At 36.8% G+C, this 10,530-nt stretch overlaps 1 protein-coding gene across 13 annotated transcripts in view; it reads left to right on the plus strand.

Annotated features, from left to right (window-relative positions):
• Positions 1-10,530, plus strand: part of STXBP5L (syntaxin binding protein 5L) — a 191,437-nt gene that overhangs the window by 158,208 nt on the left and 22,699 nt on the right. The gene's annotated exons all lie outside the window — the stretch shown is intronic.

Here is a 10,530-nt window from a genome sequence, read left to right on the forward strand (position 1 = left end):
GGATCACATTCTTACATAATGCAGCTGAACTTAATTTCTGTCACTAGGAATCTTGTGCATGTATAAACCAATGTAACACTGTTCCCCAAGGCAAAAGTCAGGGTAATAAACATGTCTTCTACATTATAAATTACGGAAGAACTTAGAAAACTGCTAATAGCTCCTGATAATGGTTAAGTAAATAAATGCTGCAAGGTCATTGGGAAATCCGGTCCAGATTATGCAGATTTCAGTGTACAGAGTAAATTAGTTGAAATAATTTACTCCATCATTAACAGTGATGTTTGACATACTAGGAATGTAGGAATACACCCCAAAAAATGGAGCGGAAAATTATAGTACCAATTCTGTAGAGAGGTAAAAGGAGCGATGGAGGCAGCTGTAGACCTGTAAAATGATTTTTATCACTAAATAAATGGGCAGCTATTAAGAGTGAAGGTGAATATGTAGAGAACTAGAATAGCCATAGAGAAGGATCTAAGGCTAAACTATGTTCCATAGGTTGGACTTTGCTTTCTTAGTATTATTTTAAAAAGATCATTTTGAAGGACACATAGCATGAAATACATGTATATTATGTTAGCACATCTGAAAGATCTGAAGCATTACCCAAGAAAAAGATAAATTTAATGTGTAAAAGACTGGAATTAGAGGTATTTAGCAAAACAAGAAAGAAATTTACATAATTAGAAGCGGTGAGGGCTTTAATATATAACATGAGAATGAATAATAAGATTTTATTCTGGTCAACATCTTGAGATACAACTTTCAAGTTACAAGTCAGAGGAAAAAAATGCCTTACCCACGGCTTTCCAGCAGTCATGCTGGGAGCTGGACAATGTTGTAAGCATTGCCTAGAATATACTGAAAAACTGAAGGCAGTTTTATGTTTAAAAAAAAAAAATTAAAAAGGCACAAGGATTGGGAAGCAGGACAGCAATGTACAAAGAAAAACTGTAAATTCAACCTATGAGTATAAGAAGCATGAAGATCCATCCTAAGTATGACAGATGTAGGGAATTCTGAAGATGAATAGAATTGTTATGGTTAAATTGGACAGCAGCTGAGTACTACACAGGCATTCACTCTCTTCCATGACCTCTGAAGTGGGATGGGGGAGAGAATCAAAAAAGGTAAAAGCACAAGAACTCATCGGTTGAGATAAGGACATAAGAATAAGAAAAAAAAAAAAAAGTGATGCATAACACAGTTGCTCACCACCAGCCGACCAATGCCCATCTCATCCCCAAGCAGTGCCAGCCCCGACAGTTTTACTATTGAGCATGATGCCACCTGGTACAGGATGTCCCTTTGGCCATTTGGGGACAGCTGTCCTGGTTCTGTGCCCTCCCGGCTCCTTGTGCATCCCCAGCCCCCTCACTGGCAGGGCAGCAGGAGAAGCTGCAAAGTCCTTGACTCAGTGCAAGGACTGCTCTGCAACAACTAGAACATTGGTGTGTTATCAGCTTTATTCTCATCCTAAATCTAAAATATGGCACCATACCAGCCAGTAGGAAGAAAATTAACTCTATCCCAGCTGAAACCAGGACAGGAATGTATAATCATATCCTTGATTTCAACAGCCCTGTTTCTACCATTCCTCCAATTACCCATTCTCATTATTTTTGAATAATGTAGAACAAGTTCAAAATAACCTAAAAAAAAGCAGAAGAAAGTTTGTTTCAACATCCTGCAGGAACTGGTAGAGCTCCTTTAATTTCAAAAATTTCTTACAGAATGGGAGGTATTACCAAATTTTCACTTAAGCATTTGTTTGTTGTTACTACTACAGTTATTGGGTACTCTGTATTCCTATGATCAGGAAGCCTGATAGATTGCTAAGGATGAAGCATGTGGAAGCAGCATTCAATGTATAAGCTGCCCATTACTCATGGCTAATCAACTGCAGAAAGCAGCTTTTTTTTTTTTTTTTTTTTTTTTTTTTTAAAAAAAAAAAAGGGGGGGGGAGGGAAGGGCAGAATAACAAAAAAAAAAAAGAAACAAACAAAACAAAAAGCTTGTTTTACTTCTGCTTCATGACTCTCTTAGAAGGGCAGAAGATTCCTGTTAATTATTCTGGTCATTAAAACTGTGCTGAATTGTAGTTTGCAACTGGCTGGAAAGCCTTTTTTTAATGTAAGGAGCTAAATTTAAATGAGAGTTCCTGGAAAAGGTGATAAATAATGTCTGCATTTCATTTGCATCTGTTCCAAAATGTCCTGGCTACACTGGTAGAGCTTATTAGGGATTATTTATCCACTGCTGCCTGTTGTCTGAGATTGTACCTATAGTCTTAATATTCAGGGGATAACAATGCTGTCTGGCCCATGCTTGTATTACAGGTACTGCAGTCACCGCTTTCAAATGGTAAGATGTTGCACATCCATCCTGTTGGCTCTGGCTCACAGGTTTTTCTGATACATTGCCTGCTTTCAGCACCAACTGCAGCTAATTGGGAAATATATTATCATTTGGCAGCTTACAGTTCTGCTCCCTTGTTAGGATGTGGTTCATGTAATGTCCTTGCTTTCACTTGGTTTTGAATTAAAATAGTAGAGGTCAAATCTATTTCATGTGGAGGTGCTACCGCTGCTCGCACTAGCTTAGAGGGTTGTTTTCTAGTATTTAAAGGAATAATATGACTTGAGGGTGTCTAGTTAAACCTTGTCAGGATTTTCATGATTTAAAGGTATGCTGGGACTCTGCATTGACTTTTGTATGACTGGTAACTTAGCTGACCTCAATATCTTTTTATTTTGAGGTAGTGACTATTATCTATCATAGCTGAGGAACTTGTCGTATCTGTGGATACCATACCTCCATACAGAAACGTGGGAACATGTCATATATGGAGAGACATTATAACTTCTTGATAGTTTTAGCTACTGCAAATCTGTAACCCAAATGGTGATTTGGATTGTCTAGAAGGAAGAAGTAATGTTGTTGCATATACCGTACAGTTTCTCTATTAGTCTTCAGATGCAGCTCAGAATGGCAGTGTCTTTATTTTGAAACCTAATGCTGTTTCCCAAAAGTTTTTTGAAAAGATAATGTATGTTTCCACGAACTGTTGCAGTGAAATGAATTATCAGGATAACCCTAATCAAAGTGGGGAGTCTAGGCTAAATATATACATGTACAATTGCTTTCATATGAAACTTTTGCTTCACCAGCCACTTTAAGCATAGGCTCGTATTTTTCTCTTATGCTCATTTCCTTAAAACCTTTTAAAGTTCCCAGGTGATCATAGGGAGCTAGACACAAGCACCAACTAAAAATCAACAGACTCAGTGACCATCAAGTTTTATTTAATTCCTCTGAACAGATGGTTTCACTGCATGAATTTATGCTATCACCTAGCCTTTAGTAGACAAAGAACAAAAGAAAATGCAAATAGAGACAGACATTTTTCTTTCCCCTAAGATGCGATCTTAAAAAGATTAATATAATTTCCCATGCTTTCTGCAGATATTTATAAGCAGTGAATGAATTCTTAACCTAGCTCAAAGATAATGTCTACCATTTTATACAGAAGTGAGAAACTAGACAAAGTACCAAATAAGCTCAAATTTTACAAGATTTGAGAAATGTTTTCTGATGCAGAGGTCCAAAAGCTTTGATTCTGAAAGTTGTCTTCATAAAACACAATTGTAAGAGTCAGACAAAGAAGCTTTGGTTATAACTTTGTATTCTGTTTTATGCTGTGTATGTTCTACCAGGCTTGTGAGATCTGTTTGATTTTTCTTTCCTCAAAGATTTATGCATATAGTAAAGTAACTGTAGTATGAAAATATGCATCATTTGATGCCTTTGTATTTCATTAAAAGGAAAGTGTCACTTTCTGGATGCTCCTAAGCCTATGAAACAGAAGCTAGATGCCGTAAAGAAGACCTCATTTTTATTTTAAAGATTGGCAATAGGTTTACAGCAATTCCTGCTTTACCCTTTCAAAGTAGTTTACAGCAGACATTATTAGATTCATAATAGACATTGCTTTCTAGTCACTACTTCTCTCAAACTGCCTCAGTTGCCCCAGGACAAACATCATGCATTCATCTGGTAAAATTTTGAAGCTTTTAATCCGCTTTTGCTTACTGCCTGGTTGATTTTAAGTGGAGCATTCTCTGCTAGTTTTTCTGGCTCTCAATTTGTAGGATTTTTTTGCAGGGCCAAAGAACATTTGTGAAAAATCAAAATTATCATAATTTTGACTTGCTTTCCTCCTTGGTCTGACATATTTAGAAAAAGCAATCCAGACATCTAGCTTTAACACTACTTTGTTTGAATTACTTGACAGTGTACATTGAAAATGATAGGTATGCAGAGGAACTTATGGACTGTCCGGTGTAGGTCTCCTCCTAGAAGGGCAAAGTAATTTCTGTTCATTTTTGGGTCTGAAAATACCACTGAATTGAGGAGCATCTGAAATCTGCTTGTAGTTAGAATTATAGCATAATTAAGGGATTTCTAGAAGTTGTCTAGGCTATAGCCCTGATCAAAGCAGGCTTGGCACTGTCCTGACCTAGCTGGTCCAGCTGAGACTTGAATGCCTCCAAGAGCAGAGATTCTGCAACCCATTCTAGTTTTTGACTGCCTACACAGGAGAAAAAAAAAATCTCCTAATATCTAACCGGTATTTCCCCTGTTCCAACTTGAGTCCTTTGCTGTTACTTGATCACTGTGCACATCTGAGAAGAGTCTGGCTTCATCTCTATGTACTCAGATCAGGTAGTTACAGACAGCAATAAGGTTGCAACTGAGCCTTCTCTTCTTAAGGCTGGGGGAAAAAAGTAGTTCTCAGCTTCTTCTCTTACACTGTGTGTACCAATTTCCTTATCAGGTTGGTAGACCTCTGCTGAACTCACTGCTTTATGTCAATATCTTGTAGTGGGGAGACCAAAACTGTGTACAGTAGTTGAGATGCAGTCTGACAAATGCCAAAAAGAGGGGAAGAATTAATCCCTCAAGCTCCTGGCTATGCTCTCATTGATACATTCAAGGATGTGGTTTGCCTTTTTTGCTGCAAGTTTGATCTTTGTTAAGATGAAAAACATTGTGGCTTGGACTAATGTCTTCTACTTTTACAGGAATGTTTTTAAACATTTGGCTTCCCTGCAATTTCACATTATTGGTTTGGGATTTTAAAAGAAGCCTTTCATCTGTCAAAGGTCAAGTGTGTGACAGCAGTAGTTTCTTCCTAAATTAAGTGAGAGAAAATTTATGGTAAAGCATTTTTTAAAGATGACCTGTATTAACTGATATATTAGTACTCTGCCAGTCCAAGTAACCAGAAGGAAAAAAAAGGAACGAGAGCTGATAAGCAGGTTAACTCTGTTGACTGTCACAGCATAATTGGCATCTGTTGTGGGTGTATTTCAAATGCAGAAAGGTGCTGTGTTCTGACTTCTAATGCTCCCAGATTTAAAAAATAAAAATAAATAAAATTTATGATGTATATTGGAGATTTAACAAGCAAGTAATTTAGAGGAAAGGTAAGTACTTAAAATTACCAAAATGAGACTGTAACTGTATAATTGGTATAGTTAAATGTAGTCATGAATGAAAAGTAGCAACATCTGTTTGTTAGCTGAAGCCACCAAATAAGCAGTTAAGGTCGTCGTGCTTTTAAGAGTTGATAATAACAACATGATACTCAACTGGTAGGCTAACAACATAATAGATACTCACTGTTCCGAAGTTCTCTGGTTTTACTTGAAGAAGAGTTCCTTACTGAGGACTCTCAAAGGTAAGTCATTTTCCTCTGTTTTCAAGAAATGCTAACATATGTACATTATTCTTGCATTCTGTGGTCTCTGTACACTTTTCAGGATGTGATACTCTCAGCAGCCTTTTCAGGCCAGCAATCAAAACCTGGGGCTACACATAGGCTTACCAAACCTGCCTGCACCCAAAGGTTCTCTGCAGTAATCTGATGTGGGATTAGGCTCTCACAAACACTGTCATCTGTAGGCAGAGACTTAATCATGAGACAAATGGTCTTATCACCTTGTTGGGACTTAGAACAACATCCATAGTCTTAGCAACTGTGTACAAGCAGAAGAATATTTAAAAACTAGAACTTTAAATCAGAAGTTATCTAGCATACAATCTGCTTTTGCAGCACTAAAATAAAAACAAGCAATTGTTACTAATTTATTATTTACAATAAACTGCTATCTGTCAAAAATCTACAGTGCATAAGGTTAACGAGATTGAGGTTTTTTTGTTTTTGTTTTGTTTGTTTTTGTTTTTTTAGAATTGTTTGCTGCATAAAAAAATATGCAAACTTGTTTATATTTGGAATGGTTTATATGACAAGGTCTGTGTCTCTTCCTATTGGGCACTTGCATACAAATTATTTATATACGAACATCTATGGAGTGGACCAATTATACTGGCATACAATCAAGAATGCTTTGGACAAAAATCAAAATTTTGCACCCCAAATAACTAGGAACAGCATATACATAGCTTGCTAATAACGTGGCAAAACGAAATGCTACCTGCTTCATTTCTTTTCAGAGCTAATGATGTAGAAATTATTTATAACTTAGTGCGAGATGGCAAAACAAGACATAGGTCAACAAAAAAATAAATAAATCTGAGAAGTAAATAACCCCGTTGTCATTTCAGTATTTCAAGGTAAAAATTATGTCTGAAGAGAAGTAATGTTTCTTAATGTAGGTAAGCAGAATTGAGCTTGTTGATGTTCTGCCTTTCGTTTACTGTTGTTTCAGTAATTAGATAAAGAAGCTAGCTCTAAAGAGGCATTACAAGTAAGTGAAGCAGTGCTAGCTCAATTATTTCAGATGTTTTTGCCTCTAGTTAACAAGGAAGATTTTGTTAATACCTGGAGAAAAAGACAAAACCTTGAAAATCATTATGACATAGCTTTTCAGGAGAATCTGGTTAGAATACACTACAACTATATTTTTTGTAATTGTCTTACCCTTTGTTAATTCATATTGGATGGAAAGGTAAGTTTTGTTTAGAAAGTCTCCAGCTGATATATTCCATGCCTTATTTTTGTCTTGTTCAAGCTGAAAAAATACTTCCAGTTCAACCTCTTTGAAAAGGTTTAATTTTCAAAAACTGGGAATTAAAAACAGATATTTTTTTTTCAACTTGAAAACACAATTGCGATGTTCCTAATAGGGAATATGTGGGACTAGTTGTTACCTGAGGTAGTCACTTGGTCATCCACCCTACTTGCATGTTTCAGTGTTGTCCTCTATGCAGTGCTGTATGTATAATGTTTCACGATTGTTTCAGAACAAATTCAAGTTTTCTGTCTGTGTTTTCCTGTTCATTGCACAAAGCGTAGCAACAATTTCTGTTAAGTTATTGTTGAGGTACACTGAGTCCTGTCTACTTTCTGAGATAGTCAGTCCAGCAGTGTGATGTTACATGATCACTAGAAATTCAGCAGAAGAATCTGAGGAATAGAGTTAGCTCCAAGCAGTCTGGAATTTGAGAAACTTGAGGAACTCTTCACTTCGTTCTCAGGGAACAAAGGTGAATTTATTTTTAGATTTGAACTGCCAGGTTATTGAGATAAAGTTAATGTAGAGGTGATGTAACAAACAGTAATATATTCTTAGCATTCCTCCTTTAGATATCATTTATTTTGTATTTTGGTTTCATTGTTTGTAACTTGGTAAAAACGTTGGTTGTGGAAGGGGCTCTATCAACGACAACATACTTAAAATACTGTGAAGTGGTTCAAAATGTGTTATTCTCTGAAAATAAAACCTGTTCACATTTCTTTCAGAAAAATGGTGATACCTGGGATCAAGTGCATTATAGGAGCCTGTTACCATAAGGGGGATACTATTCTATTACACAAGGCAGTATATTGTAAAGGCAGTGTGTTATATTCTTGAGTGTGGACCTAAATGTACTATCAATATAGGAATAGTACAATTCATCCTTACTCTTCCAACTGGAAAGGCACAATGGTAAATACATGTATTTGTTGGCAGAACATCTGCACAGAACATCTTCTGCTAGGTCTCACACCTCCTCTCTTTACTGGCTGACAGAACTGCACCAAGAGGAAATTGTGATCCTGACTTTGGAAAGGATTTACTTTTAAGAACAATCTGTTAAAACTTTAAGGTGTGCTCTCTGTTCTCACACCACTTTTATACAACTTTTGCTTGTGTGCAACCTTGAGACTGTCCTTCAGGCTATTTGTACAGTTATGTGAGGTCTCTTTCTTCTTGACCTAAATGTGTATCTCTTTGCTGTGTAAAGAAAAAAGCTGTTAGTCACACATAATCATTACCTAATCTCTCATTTATTGATAACACACAAAAATCCCCAAATAGAAACAGACTTTTCCTCCTTTTAACAGCATAGAGTGTAGTCCTTAACACTTACTGAAGAAATTCTCAGGGACTTTCTCATTTTTCATGTTTTTTTTCTGCTCCGTATTAAAGCAGCTATCTCTGTTCCTCTTGCCTGCTCTTTTGTTGATTACTTTCTTCCAGTTGAGGAAGTTGGAACCTCCCTCAGATCATTAGTAAGAACTGATTTTCAGCTAGTTTTTCCGTGTTAATTTATCCCTTTGTTAGAACTGAAAAACAATTATCTTTCTTACCATTTCTTTAGGTTTGTAATTTCCAGTGTAACAACTTCCTCGACAGCAACTGCAAATTCATGTTTCTCCTTTATGACTGATATTTTCAGTACATTTGATTTTCACAGAGATTCAGCTTTTCTCTGGTCCCTTTTGCTTTTTGCAAAGGTTGCCAAGTAGTTTAAAGCAGTTGTGTGACAAGGCAGGTGGTGTCTCATATATTTGTTATTGTGTAAAAAGTAAAATTAGCATGTCCATGTATATATAATATGCTTCAGGTCTGTGTAGTACTCAGAAGAATCAGATTAAATTTGAGGCTATCCAGCAGGCTTGCTCTGTCGTGTTGCACATTGCATCTCTCATAAGGCATCTCTCAGTAGTTCCATCAAGTTCACAGTAACTCATGTCATGTAGTATGGGGTAATTTTCTATAATTACTTCCATTACTTGCGTGAGCCTTACATGTTTAAATTAACGAGCAGAATAGCTGTTCCTGAGCCCTGGCTATTTAGTTTACTATCCACAAACAGGAGAAAAGGGTGCTGCCCAGGTAGAGTGGACTGTCTGTCACACAGTGTGATGACTGCTTCAAGGAGAAGCTGTGCTGAGACAGCATGCCCAGATGCACTGTATTAATAAATCCAAGACTTGCCCCTGGGATCCAGGACCAGTAGGGAGTATAACACAAATTCCCTTGACCCCATGGGGAATACTCAGATTCAGTTAAATCTGAGCTAGGATCGTGTGGTGCCAGTGGCAATGACATTTGCGGGAAGGGGGAGGAGGAGATGACAAATGCAGTTGTGGAAAGGGGTAGAAGAGAGAGAAGGGCTTTTTGTTCAGGGTTTTTTTTCTAGGCAACTTATTCTATCCCTTCTCCAAAATAAGAGAGATTTAGGAGCTGTTGCACTGTTGCATCAAAAGCACTGCTTTTTAAGTACAGTTAATATCTCCATTATCAACTGGTGCTCAATACCAACTAATATTCTGATGTGAGAAAAGCCCATGACCCAATGACAAAAGCAGTGAGCCAGCAAACAAAAAAGTTTCAGTGTTGTTCTTCCTTACATGTTCTTCACAAAGTCTTTACAAGCTTTCTCTATCTGTTCTTTGGGGTGACTGGAAGACGTTTCTTATGGCAAAGGAGGATCAGGTGATTCAGGTCTCAAAAGGCTAGAATATCATTGCAGTCATTTTGGTAAAGGGTGGTAGCACGAGCATCCTCTTAATTTCCCTTACAAAGTACACTGTAGGAAATGACTATTGTTTTTTCCTCTCACTTTTCTTGTACACTTTTTTTTTCATACTATGCAGTAAGGAACCTTTTCTTAAATAGTACATAACTATTCTTCAGAAATGTTTCATATCATTGAGCTTATACCATAAAAATATGCACGTAGGTTCCTTTGTGAATGCATACTGGATTTATCTGCTTGATTCTTAACCTCTCAGCAAAAAATGTTGTAGTCCTACTTCCCAGAATTATATTATTTTTTTCAATGTCTTTTTTTTGTGTTTTTTTTTTTTTTTTTTTAATTAAGGTTTGCAGGGCTGTATTGCTCCTTGATGTATAGTTGAAAAATAATATCTAATCAGAATAACAGAGCTGTGTTAAAGTATAGAAGAGTGTGTCACTGATCACTAAACTCCCCCTTTCACTCATTGTTCTAGCATTCACTAACATTTCACCGACTTCAGTACTTGAAGGATGTCCCTGCAGCTGATTTGTTCTTTACACAGGAACTGGCTTTGCTTATTCAGAAAGACAACTAAAGGGATTTAGGTGCCCAGAAGCTGTTGATTATTTGTTTAATTTTGGCCTGTGAAAGTAAACTGAGACAAGCAAACGTACTAAAAGAAACAGCAGAATTTCTCTTAAAATATAGCACAGTGAATAGGGGTTGAGATGAATTGTGTCCATTCTGCACAATGTTCAGGAAAAGGGACTC

This window comes from Anas acuta, chromosome 1, assembly GCF_963932015.1.
Source record: "Anas acuta chromosome 1, bAnaAcu1.1, whole genome shotgun sequence".
Lineage (NCBI taxonomy): Eukaryota > Metazoa > Chordata > Aves > Anseriformes > Anatidae > Anas > Anas acuta.